The sequence below is a fragment of the Triturus cristatus genome, chromosome 7 (genome assembly GCF_964204655.1).
Source record: "Triturus cristatus chromosome 7, aTriCri1.1, whole genome shotgun sequence".
NCBI classification, from domain to species: Eukaryota; Metazoa; Chordata; class Amphibia; order Caudata; family Salamandridae; genus Triturus; species Triturus cristatus.
In genome coordinates, this window is record NC_140590.1 from 1,666,731,095 (window position 1) to 1,666,750,697 (window position 19,603).

The 19,603-nt window shown below is 45.9% G+C and overlaps 1 long non-coding RNA gene across 1 annotated transcript in view; it reads left to right on the forward strand.

The window, feature by feature from the left end:
* LOC146812673 (uncharacterized) overlaps positions 1-19,603 on the forward strand; it is a 542,976-nt gene that overhangs the window by 241,011 nt on the left and 282,362 nt on the right. Inside the window, exon 3 of the long non-coding RNA XR_014966883.1 lies at positions 19,373-19,443. This is a non-coding gene — a long non-coding RNA (uncharacterized LOC146812673). The remainder of the gene's footprint in view (positions 1-19,372; positions 19,444-19,603) is intronic.

Consider the following 19,603-nt stretch of genomic DNA (forward strand, 5'->3'; position numbering starts at 1 on the left):
CCTGTGAATAAAGGCACCCGGAGAAGATAAAAGATATAGGCCACAAACTTAACTGGTGCATGTGGGCAAATGCGGAAGATACAGGTTTTGAGGCTATCTCATGACAACTCATCCCACATGTGACCTCAGGAGAGCAATAGGAGAAGAACATAGGATGGTCGTTCATAAAATCTAAGGATCCAGGTGACTGTGGAATATGCATGGTATGAAATGTGCTGCTCCAACGACGGGGAGCAAATAAAGAAAATAAAACTTTGGGCCTTCAACATGGCTCATGCTCCTGAAACTGATGATGGCAGAAAAAAAGCACAAGCCACTGGAGAATGACACAATGCATTACAGATTCTGTGAATCGGGGGTATAACATGATACATTTTCAATCTTGTGAATCTGTAAAACTGTGCAAGTGATAGAATGAAGGCACACCGACTCATTGCTTCACTGGTTCTTGCCAACCAAAGTGATAAACATTGTAGGACACTTATAATATTTCTCGAACAAGAAGTTAAGCAAAGACAACATTGGATAGTAGCACAAAGGCTCTTTGTTATAGAGAATTTAAAGCCAAGAAGAAGAGGCATGCAGGATTGGGGTGCTGGAATAATTTTATCTAGAGAAAAGGAATTCTAGGTGCCAGTAAATGTGAAGCCATTTATCTCAGAGAATTTTGAAGAATGAAGAAAACCCTTAAATGTGAATACTTTAAGACACGACCTTATTGTCCCTTTTTTTTCAACCGGCATGTTCCTTCTCTTGCACAACTGTTTACAGAAAGAGGAATTGGTCGTGAATCGTACGCTAAGGATGCACAAATCTTTGTTCATCTTAGAAATCACACCAATGTTATCCCTGAGTTATCGGAGTGTTTTAGGGTAATCTAGTGATGGACGCGCACAAGTGGAATATGTCTAATTTGCGGTATAAGCGAACTTCTGTTTACAAGCAATGACCTGACTGCTGCTACTTCATTAAAGTGGTTTCCAGATCTTTGCCCCCTGTCCACTCCTGTATCTAGACAAGGGATAATTGTAAGCTATTACGCCAAGCAGGGGTGATATCAAAGCTGTAGTACTCTGGTGGCATATCGAAGACTACCCCAAAAAAGTCCAAAAGTTACAGAGAGTATAAGATTGGCCGATAAGCATGATCTTCAGATTAAGGAACAATAACTGTGTCCCCTAAAATAAATGAACTACACTGGCAGCCTGTGGACCATCAGATCCTGCACAGAGTCTTGACTCTTGTTTGGAAGGCATTGAACTACAAAGCGCCAAGGTACTTACCAACCTTTTCCCATCATTAACTGGGAAGACTCCTTCACTCTCATCGCGATCAAACACCGACTGTTCCAAAATGGCACTTAAACACTTCAAGGGTGCCAGTGACAAAATATGGAACGGGCATCCAAAAAGACTCATGTTGAAAAATGGTTGGCCTGGCTTCAAAGAAAATCTCAAGTGGTACCTCCTCTAATTTTAAAGAAAACAAAATTGATGCTGGGAGCCCCGCCTTTCAGCATCTTTGGCTTTCGTTTGGATGCTCCCATCATACAGGTTTTACTTTGCACTATGATATAGATTTTAAATTATAATCCGTATTTTATTAACTGTAACTGTTTTTTAAATGTTTTCTAAGTAAACAGAAAGGTCTTTCTATGTGATGGTATGTATATATATATCTATCCAAAGAATGCCCTCTGCATTAGGAAATCACTCGACAGTGCTCTACCCATCCGGGTTTCTATTCAGCATTCCTTCCCGCTTTACATCAATTGAGGGTGCCGACGCGTTTCAGGGTACCAACCCCTTCTTCATGGGCTGCACAAAAATGACACTTGATGCGCATGAATGAGTATGAATTCTTTTATTTCAAGCCCCCCAGTGGGCGTGTACTAAGCGACGACCATGAGTCACAGACTAACACAGGTTGGCATAACACAGGAAACACCAAAAAGTGGCATGAAATTGCCTTCCAAGTTTTTACCACAGATGCCCTTTGATGCCATTGACACCTTTTCTGAAACTGTCATTAAGGAGCTGATTAAATTCCAAGGAAACAACAACGTAAAGACTCGTAACAAAGACAATCTAACCCAAGCTCAGAAACTCGCCATTAAAGATCTGGAACAAGATAAATTGACTATTTGTAAACCCTCCGACAAAGGAGGGAACATTGTGTTAATTCCCTGAGACATGTATGTGGCAGAAGCCATGCGTCAATTGGGAGATAAGAATTGTTACGAGGTGACTACACCTGCAAAGTATCAGGAAAGCATAGAGCAATTACATGCTTTAATAAAAAAGTGGTACGAGCAATCTATGTTGGACTGTGACGAATATTTGTTTTTGAGAACTAATAATCCCATTCTACCCACATTTTATCACTTACCCAAAGTGCATAAGAACAAAAATCAACCCCCGGGTAGACCGATTGTTTCTTCCATGGGTAGTCTAACAGAAAATCTCTCTAGGTTCTTAGACCATTTTTTATTTGAAGCTGTAATTGGACTGAAGTCATACATCAAAGATTCCACAGACTTCATTAGACACATTGAGGAACTTACCTGGCAACCATCTTATTGTCTGATTGTTCTGGACATCACAAGTTTATATACTTGTATTAACCATACACAGGGCATGAATGCGGTTAGATATTTTCTCCAAAAACGGCCTTTGAAATTCAGTACCCATAATAAGATGTTGTTGGAGTTCATTGAATTTTGTTTGTTCAATAATATCTTTATTTTCCAGGGGGACCTCTTTAGACAAATCTCGGGTACCGCGATGGGCACCTGCTTCGCCCCCAGTTACGCGAACTTGTTCGGGGGCTGGTGGGAGGAGCAGGTGGCATGGTCTGAGGCTAACACAGACTGGACCAACAACATAGTATCGTGGTACAGATACATAGACGACCTTTTCCTAGTATGGAATGGGTCGGTAAATCAAGCGGAGAAATACATAGAGCATTTGAATAAAAATGAGGTTAACTTACAATTCTCAGGTGAGATAAGTGTAGTGGCAGCCAACTATCTAGACCTGAGGGTTGTGATACAGGAGGGTAAAATTACAACAGCCCTATATAGAAAGCCGACCGCTGGAAACAGCACCTTACACGCTGCCAGTAGTCATCCCGAAAAATTAAAGAATAGCATTCCGTACGGGGAATTTCTCAGACTGAAAAGGAATTGTTCAAAAGAAAGCGACTTTAAATTGGCAGCTACAGCAAGCCTAAATAGATTTTTAGAGAGAGGATATACCCTAGGTCTTCTTGAGAACACTCTCAAAAGAGTGGAAAAAATACCTAGGACGGATTTATTCCAGCAAAAAGTTCGCAAAGAACAAACCGGCAAATTCCGAATGATAACCACCTTTTCGGAGGATGCTAGTAGTCTGAGGAGAATAATGAAGAAAAACTGGCACATATTAAAGACCGACACAATTATCCGTGCAGACATTCCAACAGCACCTTTAATCACTTTCAAAAAGGCTTGGTCACTTAAAGACAGTCTGGTGCATAGCCATTTAGATATTGTACCACCAAGACAGGGAACCATAAATGACATGAAAGGTTTTTTTCCCTGTGGGAGGTGCAAGGCCTGCGCATTCAGTAAAAGGGTGCTGACATATGAGATAAAAGGCTTAAGATCAGCCAAAAAGATTAACAAATTCATGACTTGCAACACCACACATGCAGTTTATTGTCTGAAATGTCCCTGTTGACTTAGATACATAGGGAGCACTATACATTGTGTTGAACTGAGAGTGCTGGAGCATATGCGTGCTATTACAAAGAGGGATTTTAATTATCCTGTGGCACGCCATTTTGCCTTCAAACATGACAGCAACAGGGATCTGTTGCAATACTTCAGCATAGACTGTGTCCCATTCAACATCAGGGGAGGTGATAGGGTATTGAAATTGCGAAGACTAGAATCAAGATACATCATAGATCTCCAATCTAAGTCCCCGAATGGGTTAAATGGTGGGGAAGAACTGGCGGTGCACCTGGGTAATTAGCATTTTCTATGAAATCAAATGTCGTCATGATTAATTATTGTGTTCTTGGGAACCTGAGACATGGGGAAGCATTAGCCGATACACGGCACTATAACGACAAACTAGGGGCATGCGCAATATGTTCTATTGGTTGCAAATAGCCGATACACGGCAAAATTATTATCAAATTTTTGGCATTTACGACATGATTACATGTTTCAATGAATTGATGAAATGTAATAGAATTTAACGTTGTATTTACCAATCGTAACATACCGATGAATGGATAAATCACCACTTCAAAATGGCGCATGGAAATACAGTGCGTCAAAGTCCCCTGTTTGTGTTTATGCCGACCAGTGTGTCTCTTTTTAATGGCGCCTCACAGCGCGAAATGCAAACACTGAAGAAGGATTTACTCTGAAACGCGTCTGTTTTGCATTCGGTTTTAACGATTAAACCTTGCTGAAATCAAGTCCTGTGAGTGCCGTTTTCCTTCCAGAAGACGAGGGAATAGTGGAGCTTGAATATTGTGCGGTACACCGCCGCATTTTGGCACCCGCCCTAAGGAGTGACTCGTACCCCGGTGTACTTGGAGCGAAATATATATATATATATATATATATATATATATATCTGTGTATATGTATATCTGTGTATATGTGTATATATATATATATATATATATATTCCAGTCGTGGTTGCCATTGGGTAGCTAAAGTTAGGACTGTGTTTCCAAAGGAATTGTCTTTGTTTTTGTTGTTGCTAGTAACTTTAGCGCTGCCGCATTGATGTAAGAGACGGACGCAGTATGTCTCTTTAATTCCTTTATTTTCTTATCCCTTTCTTTCCATCTCGTACCCCTCGTTCCCCTTGTCTCCTCCCCCTTCTTGTTCCTTCCGCCCGCCCGCCTCCCAAATCCCGATCTCGGCTCGCCATGCATAGTTCTAGCGCTGCGCTAAGGTACCATGCATGGCGACACTACAGGCGCCATTTGATGAATCTCCACAAAACTTTCCAAAAAAAGTGCTACTTTTTGACTAGTTTGCTCATGGAAAGTTTTGGGGTAAACTGTCAAGTAGGGGGCCGATAAAAAGGGGGTCCGAAAATATATTTTTACCATTCATTTTTCCATAGGAATTTTAGATACAGCTACAACCCAAACCTCTGAACGGATCTACACCAAATTTGGCAGAAAAGTAGATCTTTGTCCAGAAAGAGTGCTTTTTGTGATTTGGTATAAATCCGTTCAGTAGTTCTTGAGCAATTAATGCTCAAAAACGTTGTATATTTCATGCCGCACTCCCAAGTGATCTCCTGCTGATAGCTGATTAGCTGCTGCCACATCAACCAGGAAGCGGAGGCTGACATCTTAGGACTCAAGACTCGGGGGACATAGAGACAGTGTAGGGATACCCTAACCTGCTAGGCCTGGTATTTGTGCAAATCTGCGGCAAAAGAAAAACAATCGCAGGCTGAGCGCTTTGTGTAAACAATCATTAACACCCGGGCTTGGCCAAGGTCGTGGGGGGCAACACTTGGATTTATTTTGGGCCTCCGTCCTACAGCATTTGGGACTGAGGTAAACAAAGGAGGGAGGGGACCCCATCCCCCAGGGCCGGCTCAGTTAATGTGCACCTGGGAGCCACTCCTGAGACCCAGTCAGTTCCCTGTCCTCACTAGCATGGGCATGAATTCATATGTTGGTTTCTGTCTGGCAGGGGCATTTTTAAATTTCCTGCCAAACTGGAGCAAACGAGCTCTCACCTGGCAGGAGATTTAAACATGCTCCCGCCGGCTTGGAGCAGACTTTTGTTCTGTTTGCCTGCCCGCACTCAGAGACAGAAAACATATTGCTCCCGCCCGGAGGGAGCAAGCATAGATAGCTGCTCCCTCCAGCTGGGCTCACCATGCATGGGTAGCTCGGGCAGTAGGGGCCATGGGGCTCCCCCCATGACCCCACATGTGCCCCGGCGCTCAAGGATGCTCAGGTAGGGGGGACCACGTTGCCCCCTCCCCTATTTTTTATTGAATTTGACTCCAGGAGATGGGGTCCCTGTGTCCTAATGAGGCTCAGGGTGGATGGCTGCATGACCTCCTCCACTTTTTATTTGAATTTAGCCCCAGGAGGTGGAGTCCTCGGGGCCTAATGAGGCTTGTGGTTTGGGGGCCGTATGACTCCCCTCCCCTTTTAAATACCATGTGGCACCATAGGATGGTGTCTCCCACGGCCCATGAAGGCTCAGGGAGGGGGACCCCATTGCCCCTTCACCTTTTTACTTGAATTTGGCCCCGGGATAGGGCCTGCTACCGAGACCTGTGCATTACTGGAGGTTACAGGTTTAAATGGCACTGGGCCCACTCAGCTCTTTATTCTCCCTCCGTATGATATGAAGGCTACTATTCTTTGGGCTTAAGTGATGGGGAGACTGCTGCAGGGAGCGTAAGCATCCCTCCAGAGGTCGGCGCCCTGGGCTTGGGTCCAGCTCGCGCATGCTAAAGGGCAGTGATTAATTAACCGGGTCTGGTGGCTCAGTGGACTAATGTGTCCACTGCAAGGGGGCCTGTGTTCCACCTCAAGGTCACAGGTTCAAATCCCGGCGGATCCACTCAGCCTTTCATCCATCTTAGGTCGATAAAATGAGTACCATTGAGTTGGGTAACAATAAACATCTGTTATTCAGCGCCAAGATGCCTAAAGGTGACAAAGACACGTTATGTTATTAATGGTGATTTGGTTTGCTCGGCCTGAGCTGCGAGTGTCAGCCATCATGAAGAAGGGAAAGGTTCTGAAGTGTCTCCTATCGGATTGAGGAACCGAGCCCAACATAGAAGACTTGTTCCCTGGAGACTGACAACGGATGAGACGCCTTTGACGGCGGACTCCGCGCCTCTGCTTTCCAGAGTAGCCTGACTTATCGCCGTCGGCAGAAAATAATTCACTGGGCTGGACTCTGATAGCGAGTGTGGAGAATGTCAGCTGAAGAAAGAGGCCATCTATCATGGTGCGGGGACACCGCGAAAAGTCAGAAGGAAGGGGGGGGGATAGACAGGGGGGTGGGGAAGAACCGTGTGAAAGGCGAGGTAAAATGCCATGTGCAAAAGGGTTACTGTGAAAGAGTGGGGAGCCTTGTGCTTGAAGGGGTACAATGAAAAAAGACAGGAAAAACCAATTGCAAGGCGAGGCATTTATCAATTTTTGTGATTTTATATAGCGTGGACATGGCATCAGAGCACTTTACAATAAAGCAGAACGTATCAATGACAAATATAAGATATGTATGTACATTAAAGGTAGAGAGAACACAAGGTTACCCTCCCCATAGGGTAGAGCTTCACACGTAAAACATAACGACAAGCAGGTGGTACAGCACCGTGAGCTGGTCATCCGTTGTTCATGGTGGTTGAGGGTGGTCTACGCTTGGCTGCATCGAGAGGGGGTTGGAGCTAGTTAGCCCAGGTGTTGTTGAAAGAGAAGGGCCTTGAGGTGTTTTTTTAAGGTGACCTGACGTAATCAGTTGGAGAGAGTTCCATAACCTTGTGTCATGTCTGGAGAAGGGTTGTATGATAGAGCCACTCATGGCTAAACCACGCGTGCCTCTACCACGCAGCCCGAACCACAAATGTGTTTTAACCACTCATTCGTTTACCACTCATGCCTACCACACAATTTCTTGATAAAGGCATGAATGGTATAGGAGTAGTATGTGTGGCTAAGGTCACGACCCCCCCACCCTAAGCTACAAAACCCCTTACCTGGCCCCCCAGCCCTGAGGTCCAAATACTCCGACCCCTCCACCCTCTGTCCATAACCCTTAATATGCTCTAACCCCACCCCTTCGACTGACTGTCCTTAGGCCTAAAACCCTAACTCCTATTTTAAAAAAGAACCCCGAACCCAAAAAAAAACTACCTCACCCTCCAATAAGCTAAGCCCTAGAAAAGTACCTTACTACCCATTCCCCTCCTCCCTGACCTGAGGCCTAAAACCCTGTCCCTTAACATACACTACCCTGACCCCTCCCACCCACCACGCTGTCCCTAAAACTACCCCAACTCCTTCCACTGCCCTTAGGCCTTATACCCTAACCGCTCATTAAACGAAAACTACCCAAGACCCCCTCAACCCTGAAAACTACCCCGACCTCCCCCCTCCCCAGCCCTGACAACGACGTGACCCCTAAGCCATGAAAACAAGCCCTGACCCCCCAGCCCTGAAAACGAGCCCGACCCCCTCCCCTAGCCCTGAAAATGTCTCCGAGCTGCCCTGAAAATGTCCCTTACCCCCCCTGCCCTTAAAATAGCCCGACCCCTCCACCCCTGAAAACGACCCCCCAACCCAAACAAACTACCCCCACCAAACCCGGCCTCAGCCCCACTTAGCTCACTGTGTCCTCTCTTCCTGGCGTCTTCCTTCTTCCGCCGATCTGCAGGCAGCAGCTAGACTGCGCACTGCCTTAACCACACATATGAGTGGTTAAGGCACATGCGTGGTAAAGACAAGTGTGGTAGGGCTTGCATAGTCAGAATATGCATGGCTGTCCCCTGGAGAAAGATTGGTTAATGTAATGCTTGAAGGTGGGGGGGGTTCGAGAAGGAGCAATTTAGGGCAATATTTATGGCCAAGTCACACTGTGCAACGCAGCAAGCCACCATGCTGCACTGAGTGACAGGCTAAGGGCAGGAATGAGTCGGATTTAAGTCAATACAACGCATTCCTGCCTTTTACATTGCGCTGGCACCCTTTTGGCTGCCTAGCAACAACACCGGCACCCTTGCACCTTTTCTTTTTCTACGCATTCTGAAGCATGCAGCACTAACAGAAAAAGGAAAAAAAGTAGGAGAAATAAACATGTTGCGTCTCATTTGGGGGGGTATAGGTTTTTGGCATATTCCCATGCATACCAATTCTGGTACATCTGGGAACACATTAAAATCCATGGGTGTTGCGTGGGAACACCCACATAACACAATGGGAAAGCCTCCCTGGTGAAGAGTAAGGCAACACGACGATTTGCACTGCGTTGCATTAGTCGAATTACATGAAGCCACTCAGGGACATGCAAGGAGGCCTTGATTGGCTTCATTAATCTGTTTTTTGATTTGTGTCGCTCTAGCACAATATTGTGTGGTGCAAAAGTGACGCAGAGGGCTCTGAAAAAGTCCCCAATTAAGGTAAAAAGAGGAGAGGGTGCCTTGTACAAAGAGGGTGACCGCGAGAGAGGGGAGCCTTCTGCGCGGAGGTGTACAAAGGAGACTGAAAGGACCATGGGCCAGACGTGCAATGAGTGTACAGGGAAAATGAGAGCGGAGGAGCTATGCAGGGAGTGATCTAGATATAGTGAAAAAAAGAAGATGGGCGGTATGAAAGGACGAATACGGTGAGAGACCGGGGGCATTCTGCATATATCTATGTATGAACGCTGGGTAGATGGAAAGTGGGAGCTGCATGCACAAGGATCCTGGAAAAGGGCAAGCGAGAGGGTTATGTGCAATGAGGGACACAGTGGAAGAGGAGGAGGGAACCGTGTGCAACGCAGAGCACATTGTAAAAGAGAAGGCAGGACCAGCTGCACAGTGGGGTCCCGTGAATGAGAAAAAGCTGTATGCAAGGTGTGTGTAGTATCAGAAAGGGGACAATGTGCAGAGGGGCACAGTGGGAGAGAATGGACCATGTGTATGGAGCAGTACAGCGAAAGAGAGAAGGGGGACATGTGGAAGAAGCAGTTGAGAGGGGACATGCACATGAAGCAGTACAGTGAAAGAGAGAGGGGGACATATGCAAGAAGCAGAACAGCAAAAGAGAGTGGGGACATGTGCAAGAAGCAGTAGAGAGGGAACATGCACACGGAGCGGAACAGTGAAAGAGAGAGGGGGGACATGTGCAAGAAGCAGTAGAGAGGGGACATGCACACGGAGCAGGACAGTGAAAGAGAGAGGGAGACATATGCAAGAAACAGTACCAGCGAAATGCGGGGGACATGCGCAAGAAGCAGAACAGTGAAAGAGAGAGGCAAACTTGAAAGAAGCAGAACAGTGAAAGAGAGAGGCAAACTTGAAAGAAGCAGAACAGTGAAAGAGAGAGGCAAACTTGAAAGAAGCAGAACAGTGAAAGAGAGAGGGGAACTTGCAAGAAGCAGAACAGTGATAGAGAGAGGGAGACATGTGCAAGATGCAGTACAGCAAAAAAGAGGGGGGGGGGGACATGCGCAAGAACCAGTACAGCGAAAGAGAGGGGGACATGCGTAAGAAGCAGTACAGCAAAAGAAAGGGGGGACATGCGCAAGAAGCAGAACAGTGAAAGAGGGATGGGGCCCATGCACGAGAAGCAGTACAGTGAATGAGAGGGGGGACATGCACAAGAAATAGTACAGCGAAAGAGAGGGGGGGCATTCGCAAGAAGCAGTACAGCGAAAGAGAGATGGGGGACATGCTCAAGAAGCAGAACAGCGAAAGAGAGAGGGGGGAAATGCGGCAGAAGCAGTCCAGTGAAAGAGAGGGGGGAATGTGCAAGAAGCAGTACCGTGAAAGAGAGAGGGGGACATGTGCAAGAAGTAGTATAGAGAGGACATGCACACAAAGCAGGACAGTGAAATCGAGAAGGAGACGTGCAAGAAGCAGTACAGCAAAAGAGAGGGGGGACATGCGCAAGAAGCAGTACAGCGAAAGAGAGGGGGGACATGCACAAGAAGCAGTACAGTGAAAGAGAAAGGGGGACTTGCAAGAAGCAGAACAGTGATAGAGAGGGGGGACATGCACACAAAGCAGAACAGCGAAAGAGAGGGGGACATGCGCAAGAAGCAGTACAGCGAAAGAGAGGGGGGACATGTAAAAGATGCAGTACAGTGAAAGAGGGGGGGGGACATGCGCAAGAAGCAGTACAGCAAAAAAGAAAGGGGGCCTTGCGCAAGAAGCCAAGAAGCAGTACAGCGAAAAAGAGAGGGGAGACATGCACAAAGAAGCAGTACAGCGAAATAAAGGGGGGACATGCGCAAGAAGCAGTACAGCGAAAGAAAGGGGGACATGCACAAGAAGCAGAGCAGCCAAAGAGAGGGGGCGTGTGCAATAAAGCAGTACAGCGAAAGTGTGAGGAGGACATACGCAAGAAGCAGTACAGCAAAAGAGAGGGGGGACATGCGCAAGAAGCAGTAGAGAGGGGACATGCACACAGAATAGTGAGGGGGAGAGGGGGGACATACGGAAGAAGCAGTACAGCGAAAGAGGGGGGACATGCGGAAGAAACAGGACAGTGAAAGACAGAGGTGAGAGAGGCGTAAGCAGTACAGTGAAAGAGAAGGGGGCACGTGAAAGAAGCAGAACAGTGAAAAAAAAAAAAAAGAATGCCACGTGCAATCAAGGGTGGAATGAAAAAAAGAGCGGAGGAAACCATTTGCCGGGAGCGGCACAATGAGAAGGGCAGGAGGAGGCAATGCACAAGGACCAGTTCAGTGCCAGAGGAAGGGGGGAAGCACCCTATGCACGGAGGAAGGAAATGTGAGAGGACGAACAATGAGCAAGGGATGGTGCAGTGAAAGTGAGAGTAGGGAGCCATGTGCAGTGAGCGGTACAGTGAAAGAGTACTGAGCCATGCCAGTGAGCAGTGCAGTGAAAGAGTACTGAGCCATGTACAAGACGTAATGCAGTGAGAGTGGCGAGCCCTGTACAAGGAGTGGTGCAGTGAGGGAGCATGAGCCATTGTTAGACGTGGCCATTCATAGGGGGATTTCCCTGAAACTTTTGGTTTTTTGTCCTCCAGGTTTAGGCAGAGCTTAATTTGTAATAAATAAATACATAATTAAATAAATAGAGTAAGTAAGTGCCAGTGCCCTGAAGTTATCCACCGCCAGCTCTGCTGAATGCCAGGTTGCCAAATACCAAGAAGGTTTAGTGTTGATTCCAGCTCATGATTTTGTCTTCCGACATCTTTCACTTCCCATCTTTTTTAGCTCCCTCTTGTGGGCTATTTTTTTTTTAACCCCACGTTCTCCCTGTGGCACGGTTTTCCTATGTTTCTCTTCCTCCTTTTTAATCCTTTTCCGCCTTTTTCTCTTGCTCTGGGTGAAAGCCTGGTGATGACAAGTCCTGGCCCTAAAAAACTGGGCGCTGGCGCCCCCCAATCTCAGAGATGGGCACAAATGTGCCTGTAGTGGGGTGTGTGGCGACCAGGTGTGCTCTGTCGTAAGTGGGACATTTACAAGTACGGGTGTTTTACTGTCCAAGACAGACTTTGGACAGCTTGGGTGAGGGAAAAGCTGTCACTGAGAGTTGCTTGAACCAGGGGCATAACCCAAGCCCCTGTAACCCCTGCACAGGAGGGCCCCAAACTCTCAAGGGGGCCCCCAAGCCTTTGAGATGCCTCCATTCAGCTGAAAGCCGATTAATATGTGTGAGCTCTGGGAGGGTCTAGGTGCCCTCACCACAATTTGCGGGGGATGAGCATCATTTTGCATTACACCACTGCCTTTAAGTTTACCTTCACAAGATGTTGCAGTGGTCAAATTTGAGGGACATCTACGGATTGGTTTGGGAGCAATTTATAATAGGATTCCAGTTTTTCCTGCTTTTGTGTTTTTGGATCATAACTATTTTACAGAAGACCTGTAGAATGTTTTTCGGCCTCTAAGGGGCTCATCCGAGCTTCACCCTGAGCCCCTGCTGGCCTAAGACCTACTATCAGTTTTAGAGAAGCCAACCTTCTGGTCGGACTGGTGGAGTCCCTGCTTCTCTCGTCATCTTGCGGTTTGGTGCTTTTCTTTCAGGCTTGGCAGTGCCAGTCTGGTATCTCTGTGACGCTGATGAATTGGTGACTTGCAGCCTGCACAAGAGGAGGACTACCTGCCATCATGATCCTTGTGCTTGGGAGAAACTTCTAGACCGACTGCTAGGGGCGCAGCTTAGTGAGTGAGATTCAGGGGGTGTACCTCAGAGATTTCCCAACCATCTCCCCAGTGTGCCCAACTCAAAAAGATGGTCTAGTGGGGTTTACAAGACTGGGTGACAGGCACTGGAAGGGTACATTCTTTAGCTGGTCACGGTAACAAAGACAGGGATGGTGATATAACGAAAAGCATCAAAAAAATGTCAAGCCCTTCAAGGCTATTCAGTATGGAATGCACTTTGACAACAGCTGGCAGAAAATTGGTGAGTTTGGCACACGCTATAGAAACTGTGTCACGTGCAATTTACTGTTTCCTATGGCAATGATTTAATTAGCAAGGTAGAGCATCTGCGGCCGTGACCTGTGTAGCACGTTTAAGGTCAGCTTTTAATGCCATGAGATAGCTTGGAGGGGTAATGCACTCACCACGTGTGTGTGTGTGTGTGTGTGTGTGTGTGTGTGTGTGTGTGTGTGCGTGCGTGTTTTGTGTTTATGGATGAGTGCATGTGTGTACAGCCTCAAAACTGTTCTTTTACAAAGGTATTGGGGACAAATTTACAAGCCCCCTGCGCCAACAGTACGTCCCCTTTTGTGACGTACTGGTGGCGCATTTCACTGCTCCATAGTTACAAGGACAGGAAAAGCCACCCAGCGTGGCTTTTCCTGCCCTTGTAAATATGGCCCCTTTACACGCAGCATTTTGCGTGAAAGTAGCGTTCCATAGGTGTTGCTGTGGGTGTTTACACGCAACACCCATGGAGACACATTTCCAGATTTTACGAGGAATCGAAAATCTGGAAATGTGTGTCAATGCTATGGCGTAGAGAGGCGCAACGAGGAGAAATGTTTTCATTTCTCCTCGTTTTTTCCTCTTGCAATGCGTGCTGCATTCTACAGCACACATTGAAAGAGGAAAATGCCTGTAATGATTGTTTTTGTGCAGGAAGGTGCCCCTTCCTGCACAAAAACAATCTCTCCACGACACAGTCATCCTTGCACAATGGTGCAAGGGTGACTGCACCGGCACATAGCTGCCGTTTGTGCGCCAGCGCAGGGGGCAGCACAGAGATGCGACATATTGTTGTAAATATGTCGCATCCCTGTGCTTTGAAAGTGCCCCAGCATGGCGCAGCCACCGTACTTGCGTTGCCGCGCTGCGGCACTTTCTCGTAATTCTGCCCCATGATATTTAAAAGGAAACTAACTGCAATGTACCGTGTGGTGCCACGCAGCATTTTTGCACCAGCAGGAGCATCCCAAGCCTCAAGGGGTACTTTTAAAGAACAGTATATACTGTGGTGGAGTCCAAAAAGAAGAATGCCATGAGGAGGTGGGGTTAGCTAAATCACAGGAATCAGTTGGTAATTAGCATGGTACCAGGTACGAATATATGACGTTACTTCGCATGCGTTTAGTACGCATGCCATTACTACGCGGTCGTTAGTACGACCGCGTTTTTAGTTCGCATACCTTTCCTAAGCAATTCGGAAAAACGAATTGCAGTAGGTGGTGCTGGATGTTGGAATAGTATAATTTACTATTCCAACTCCAGCCTATGCGGACACTAGGGAAGGTGTTGGATTTTAAATCCAACACCTTCCCTCCCTAACGCAAGTCGCTGTTCCGACTTGCTTAGGAAAGGTATGCGAACTAAAACGCGTGCTTACTAATGTCCGCGTAGTAATGGCATGCGAAGTAACGCATGCTAAGTAAACGCCGTTTACCCCAGGTACACCTCTTAGCTCTCCATCAATGAAAAAAAGGTTATTCCAACATTTGCAAGAATACATTTGTACCGAGAAAAGGGCAAAAGTGAATATTCACTCTAGAACGTAAAATCCTGAAAGTGAGGAGTGCCTTGCTACAAAAGGCTGCTGGGAACTATGCCCTTGTGTCAGGGAGGGGTCTATGTCTTAGCAAATCCGCTTCTTTCCTCTGTGAAGCATAAGTGCAAGGATGGCTGTTGTGTACCTTTGTCCTGGTCAGCCAAGCCGCACCCCTTCCTTTCCATGAAAACAGAAGAGCTACTGAATAGGAGACCATTCGAAATGACCCTGCCCTCTTCCAACCCAACACTGCTGAATGCAAAACAGAGTCTCTGCCCTAAGTAGCCACTGGAAAACGCGTTTATTAGGGGAGCGTGAGTCCCCAAAAATGCTCCCCTCCCCTAAAGTTACACCATTGCCATTAGCAGGGTTCTTGCAATTCTACAGGGATGGATTGGGCGGGTCTGGTGGCGCAGTGGACAAATGCATCCACTGTAGGGGCCTGTGTTCAACCTCATGGTCACAGGTTCTAATCCCGGTGGGTCCACTCAGCCTTTCATCCATCTGAGGTCGATAAAATGAGTACCATTGAGTTGGGTAACAATATACATCTGTTATTCAGCGCCTTGAGACTTTCGGGTGATACGTGTGCTATACAAAAGTACATGTTATGTTTTATGTTATACCTGCTGCTCAGTCAGTGTGAGTGTGGTGACAGCATGTGGGTGAGTGGAATGTTGGTGAGTGTGTGAGTCCGTTGCTGGATGGGCTGAGCAGCAGGAAGGCTGCTCCTGGTGGGGCTCTACTTCACATCCTATCAACTTATCCTGAATAAACCTACTTAATACTTCCATGGACTACGAAGCATCCTTCATCATTACCACATAGGCCCCCCTGCCCTGAAGAGCTTCCCCATCCCTCGGCTGGAGTGCCAAAGTTCACACTGGGCGCCTGCGGCACCACCACAGAGAAGCAAGGCCCATCTGCCATGGGACGACTTTAGTCCGGCCACACGTTTCTGTAAACACACATGACCTACTGTGGCTCTCTAGTCAGCCTCCTACCATCAGAAGCCTTAAAAACTTGAATTATGGCTACCATTATGTCAAGACTGGACTACCTTACTTTCTTCTAATTAGGTCTCCCTAATAATGTTACCCATTGGCTGAAATTGATCCAGAGTGAGGCTGCTTGCCTCATTTACAGACTCCCCAGGACTGCCCATGAACCACCTTTACTGAAACAGCTGCATTTGCTGCAGAAAAACAGGATGCCACGTAAGGCCTCCTGTGTTGCTTTCAAAGCCTGCAGCACCACGGCCCGCTCGCTTTCTAACTAGGAAACTTAAGAAATACATTATCACACGAACACTTGGATCCCCTGGATCTATCGGCTTCGTTTGGGAGGCCGGGATGTTTCAGTCCCGGCTCCTGCGGTGCGGAATTCCTTTCCGTATCATCTAGGATTGGAAATTGATTTTCTCCCCTTTCTGAAGAACTCAAAAATGTAGTTGTTGGGACAGGCCTACCTCTAGTAGACATGCTGTCTTCCGACTGGCTTTCTGATGGGCTACATCATAACCATTTAGCTACTCCAGCGCCAAGAAGCCATTGGCGTACCTACGCTTAATTTACTTAACATAATACAGCAAACATGGTGCACCGCTGTTCTCTTGTTGGCATTTCTTGATAAAATACTGGTTTTGGTGCTGCATGTTAATGGTTTTCCCTTTCAAATACATCTTTATTCCAACAACACTTTTATTGTCTGTTTGTGGGCCTTTTTCTTTTCTACTTAATAAAATACTATTTCTTTCAAACCTCCCTCTATTCAGTTTATGCCACTTCTCAAGATTAAATGCTTATTTTTTATTATTCAATATTCAAACTTGTATTCCTTTTTAGTACTTCATAGTCTTCTGGTTTGATTTGTTTTCTTAAACAACCCTTGCCTTTTAAGAGTAGTGTCTGTCTCAGCCCACTGGCCAGACAGAGTTTGCTGACACCGTGATAGAAAGACTGGTTTGCGATGGTGTGACCCCACTCACAGTTTGTGGGGTTCAGTCAAAGCACGTATGAAGTGCGCAACTTCTAATTCTCCAGTCTGAGAAATCTTTAATTCTCTTCATACTGGGCATTTCCAGACAGCTCTCAATTTAGCAACTGCAAAAAGAACAGTTTATGGACGGAATGCTAAACAATGTCAAACATTCACTCCAGTACAGAGATCTGGGCCTAAATCCATCTTTTTTTTTTTGCTCACCAAGGCATTCTAGTTTAGATCCAGCCATATGCAAATCAGCCTTCACCATGCATCCCATGGGAGCAGTCCAGCCCGAACTGCCAAGCAAGGTCCTCCCTGGACCAGAAACAAGCATCCTCTGATCGGATTCGGGGTATCACTTCTCATCATCCAGGCTAGCTTGACTCCAGTGACCGGCAGAGCACGGGACCCACAGCTTGAATTAGCAAACTCACCCTAAAAATGAAATGGGGGGAGGAAAAAAATATAAGGAAACCTTACAAAGTAACAGAAGTGAAAGGAACCCCCTGGTAATCAGCCCTAGTGCAAGGGTGTCTCAAGTGCAAACTGCTGGGCAACAGAACTGCCTTAGAGCTAATTAAAAAGGAGTCAGCCGTATGGGGAACTCTTTTAGCCCCAGTGTTCAAACATTGCTTTTGAACGAATAACATCCTGCCCTCTTGGAAAGGGAGTATCATTGTCCCTCTGTATAAAATGGGTCCAAAAACGACACCAGCTAGTTTTAGACAGATTGCGAATAACTTGCCAGAGGCATCCAACAAAGCAAAGAGTATTCTATGTCATCTACAGCAATGGGTCTATGATCAGAACATCTTACCTCCAGAGCCAGCTGGCTTTAGAAGGAACCATGGTACTTTGGACAACATTGCGGTTATCCAGACCATTGTTGAGAAATATGTTTTCTTGCGAAGTATGTCAGTTTACACAGCATTTATTGATTTCTCCACAGCGTTTGACAAAGTCGATTGTCAAACGCTGTGGAGAAAGCTCGCCCAATTTTGTATACCACAGCACCTCTAGGGTCTTATTATAGATTTGCACACAGATACCTGGTGTCAAGTCCTGATGGGTGGTGCACAGGGGCTATCACGTAGGATTAAAACGCACAATGGGCTAAAGCAGGGCTGCTTGTTGCCCCCACTACTGTTTTCTTTGTACATATCTGATCTCCCCACTGCTTTGAATTCAGTACGGGGGGATGCCCCTAAGATAGGCATAATGTCTGTTGGATCTTTGTTATACGCAGATGACGTTGCAGTTTTTGATTTAACACCTATCGGTCTGCAACGTCGCCTGGATGCCCTAACTAAATACGCAGAAGCCCACTTTTTGAAAATTAATATTGCTAAAAGCAAAATTCTGGTCTTCCGCAAAGGAGGTCATAGAATAAAAAGATGTTTTAAGTGGTCTCTGGGGTCTGAAGAACTGAATTGGTTGATTCCTACTTATATCTGGGGAAGGCCTTTTCAAAAACAGGGTGAGATGTAGAGCACATTAATTTCGGTGTTAGCAAGGCTGTCTCCCAGACTGGCGCTTTAAACAGATTCTACAAAATTTGTGGGAAACGCCATTTCAGTCATGTTTTGTCAGCTTTTAAGGTAAAAATTCCTCCCTCTTTAATATACGCTGCCGAGGTACTGGATATGAAATACTGGCTTTCTTTTGACAACGCTGAAGGCCGAATTCTTCGCCAAATTTGCAATCTAAATTCTCAGGCTGCTGTACATGTCTTACATCTGGAATTTGGTTTAGTCTCCTCATACATTTTATCCTTGGCTGCGGTTTTAAGGGGGGGGTAACTCTTTGTGTTTGGAGGATGAGGGCACCCTTAGGGCTGCTTTGAGAATAGAAATTTTTGACAAATTGAAAGACCCCTCAACATTTTTTAGGTCCTTTTTACATGCAAATGACTAATTTGGGCTTACCTTGAATACTGATTCCCCCATGCTAAAAACGGAATGAAAACTGTTCATAAAGAAGTTTGTTTCCTCTATCAGCTTGGCTAGAGACACTGGTTTAAGTCAGACTAAGTCTCGCAATGAGGTAGTCTGTGGGAGCACTGTGGGGAATAGACCACAGCTTTATTTAACCTGGAACCTCCCTCACGGTATTAGAAGGCTAATCCTTTTATTAAGAATGAATTTGTTGCCATTAAGAGATGTCACTGGTATATGGGACAAAATTCCAAGTGAAGAGAGAATCTGTGAAATGTGTCATTCGCAAATTCAAGATTTTAACTATGTGTTATTTGTTTGTACGAAGTTGCAAAGGGCCAGGCATATGTTTTTAAGACCTGTATTTATCAAATATAATATTCATTCCGCCCAGGAGGCCCGCTCATTTGTCTTGTCCCCTCCAAACGAAATGGTGTGTTTTAGAATTTATCCATTTTTTAAAACTTTTCTGGATATTTATTAGATAATTTTTAGTGCCATTTTTGTATTTTGTAATATTTGACATTTGAATATGGAAGAATGTTGTACTGTGCATAAAGTATCTCTGTTTTTATCTATTTGTGAACTTTTGTGGACCTCCGTTGGAGTTCCATATCAAAATAAATAAATTGTCAAAATTGTCAAAATTGCATTAGAGAGTTTATAAATTGCCTCACTCAAGAAAGTAACTTGGGGATACCTGGAATCAGAAGTACCAAACTCTCCAGACATGTTTTCTACATCTTTCCTACACAGAAAAGCTGTTCGTCCACCACCAGCTGGACTCTTCTGAAGCCTGAAGTGAAGACCCTTTATCAAAGACTTCGGTAGGTAAGGTAACCAAGCCCTCTCCGGTATTGTTTTTACTAGTGCTGGCTTTACATTTCGCTACCGGTGATTGAGTTTGATGCCGTTAGCTCTGTGGCCATAATAAATACCTCCAGGCAGCATGGATCCGTTTTAAAGGTGTGGGACCTGTACTCATTG